The sequence below is a fragment of the Octopus sinensis genome, linkage group LG11 (assembly GCF_006345805.1).
Source record: "Octopus sinensis linkage group LG11, ASM634580v1, whole genome shotgun sequence".
Lineage (NCBI taxonomy): Eukaryota > Metazoa > Mollusca > Cephalopoda > Octopoda > Octopodidae > Octopus > Octopus sinensis.
In genome coordinates, this window is record NC_043007.1 from 73,331,628 (window position 1) to 73,334,830 (window position 3,203).

A 3,203-nucleotide genomic window follows, 5' to 3' on the forward strand; every position below is an offset into this window, starting at 1 on the left:
CATACATACATACATACATATATATATATATATACATACATATATATAAATACATACATACATACATATATATATACAAACACATAAATACGTACATACATATGCATACATATATATATATACACACACACACACACATATATATATATAGGTATGTATATATATATAACATACCTATGTGCAGCATCAATACACTTGCATATAAATAATAATTTCTCGCTCTCTCTCTCACTTTCTATATATATATATATATATATATATATATATGTATATATATATGTGTGCGTGTGTGTGTGTATACAGACACATATAGTATATCTTGTGTCTCTACTTCCAGTATAGTGGTGTGGTTACTACTGTACCTAAGAGTATTGTTTGTTATGATTTACACCATAATAAACACAAATATATATATATATATATATATATCAATTGTCTCTTTGTACATTTCACTATTATGGTTATTTGCAACCTCTGTATTGGATGTTCCATGTGCATATTGATGCTTAACCACAACAGATCATCAGGGCAATTTGATCTATGTAACATAATGCAATAAATTGTTCCTAACTGAAGGTTAGAAATAGCCAGAATAGTAAAACATATGTAAGGAACAAATGATATAAAGTCGTGTTTTTCATAATTTCATCTTATGAACACACATATATGTAAGTGTGTACATAAACATAAGTACATATATATGTGTTTGTGTGCGTATGTGTATAAATATATATACATATATATATACTTATATATGTGCCTATGTATATATATATATATATATATATATATATATATATATAATAATAAATATTAGGGAATAAATCCAAATTTACAGGGAAAAAATCAGATTTAGGATTAAATCCAATTTTATAGTAAAATATTATAAAATATTATTAGAGACAAAACCACTATTTTGCAAAACAAACAAGGAAAGACTTAATCAATACATAAAATTTTAATAAATAGTCAAAAAAACCGCCACTACAATTGTTTCTTGTCTTGATCGACAATCTTCAGGTGGACTTCCAATAAGTCTGTTTCATAATTTGAAACTGACTTATTGGAAGTCCACCTGAAGATTGTCGATCAAGACAAGAAACAATTGTAGTGGCGGTTTTTTTGACTATTTATTAAAATTTTATGTATTGATTAAGTCTTTCCTTGTTTGTTTTGCAAAATAGTGGTTTTGTCTCTAATAATATTTTATATATATATATATATATATATATATATATATATATATACACACATACATCTATTATGTATATTATACTTATAGAATAAACTCTACATGTATCGAGTATTTCTGCTTGCTTGTAGACATAAAATATATAATACAGATAATATATGTACATATATTACTAGAATTAAAATGTATATATGTGAATACATTATATCATACTTGTACATAATATATTATGAGTGTGTGTGTGTGTGTGTATATGTAAATATGTGTGTATACAATATAGATATCAATATATATATATATATATATATATATATATATATATATGTATGTATGTATTGTATCATATATACAGACTAGCACACACATTAGTTTCTCTAGACAACCGAAATGGAATGTACTGAATACATGTAGGGGATTAAATTTATTTCTTCAAAGCTTCTGGTTCATTCTGTTGGTTCTTCAGAATTCAAGATCCTTGCTTTAGTGGCTTCAATTAACTGACTGATCGCACTAAAGTGAGAAATGGGCAGTGTACCGTTTACGTTGTATCAAATATATGTATGCATGTATGTGTGTATGTATGGAAGTATGTATGTTTATATATATATGTGTGTGTGTGTGTGTCTGCGCGTGTGTTTGAAGAAACAAATAGGAATGGCTTTCTGATCATTTTTGCACTTTAATAATTAGATGTTTATAAATTATTGTAAATGCCTAGAGATTTATAAGCAGCACTCAAGTGGAAAAATTATCAGAAAGCCATTCCTATTCATTTCTACAAATATCTGTAATACTGTACCAAATATTCATACATACATGTGTGTGTGTGTGTGTAATACATATATGTGTATGTATATAAATCGTAAGTGTTAAAAATATACTATGAAAGCAATATATACCAATAGAAAGAGGCTACACAAGAAAGACAAGTTTTAAAAAGTGTTTTTATTAGTTTAATGATTGAAATGAAGGGAAAGAATGATGATGTTTCAGACACTTCTGTGTTGTCTTTGTTTTTTGCACTCATTGCTTGCATTCCTTATGTGTATATATATATATATATATATATATATACACAAACATATACGTATACGTTTGTGTGTGTGTGTATGTATATATAGATGCATATATTTCATATTATATATGTATATGTGTGTATGTGTATAGATATATATATATATATACTTGTGTATGTCTGTGTGTGTTTGTGTCTTCTCGTCTTGATATCACATGATAGTCGTAAACAAGCACCACCAGCATACAAGCAGTGTTGTTCATTTGCAAAGTTCTGTGAAAACATGGCTAGCTTAGAGGAAATTTAAACCTCCTTTGAAACAAGGAAGTATTGGTGACGTATGAAAGAACTCTGCTGATCCATGCAAGTATAGAAAATTGGATATTTAAACAATGATGATATATATATATATATATATATGATCTATAGTATATTTGTATGTATATATGTATGAATTACAAGTGCAGGTATATATATATATATATATATATATATAATATATATATATATATACACACACATACAGAAAGATGAGGGATAGTGATATAAATAAACACAGTTAGGCTTGTTTAATATCTACATATATATAGATACACATAGACACATATATCTCCATATATTCAGAAAGATAAACACATAGATTCATAGAGCATAAAGCATACAGAATACTGAGAAAACATAATTTCTTAACTTAACACCCATTTTAGGGAACTTAAAGAACCATGTCATAAATATATGTATATATGCATGCATACATCATTGACTTGACATCACATGATAAGTGTAAACAAGAGTCACTGTTATGCATGCAGTGTCATTCAGTTCCACTCTTCTATGAAAACATGCCCAGTTATGAGCAAATATTTCCTTGCTTGGAAACTGGTATGACAGGAAGGGTGCGAGGCTGTAGAAAATATGCCTCAACGAATTCTTTCTGCAAGTATGAAAAAGTGGAATGATTATATATATATGTATATATATAAAATCATCATCATC

The 3,203-nt window shown here is 27.2% G+C and overlaps 1 long non-coding RNA gene across 1 annotated transcript in view; it reads right to left on the reverse strand.

The window, feature by feature from the left end:
- Positions 1-734: 734 nt before the first annotated feature.
- Positions 735-3,203, reverse strand: part of LOC118765483 — a 5,442-nt gene continuing 2,973 nt past the window's right edge. Inside the window, exon 3 of the long non-coding RNA XR_005001349.1 lies at positions 735-747. This is a non-coding gene — a long non-coding RNA (uncharacterized LOC118765483). The remainder of the gene's footprint in view (positions 748-3,203) is intronic.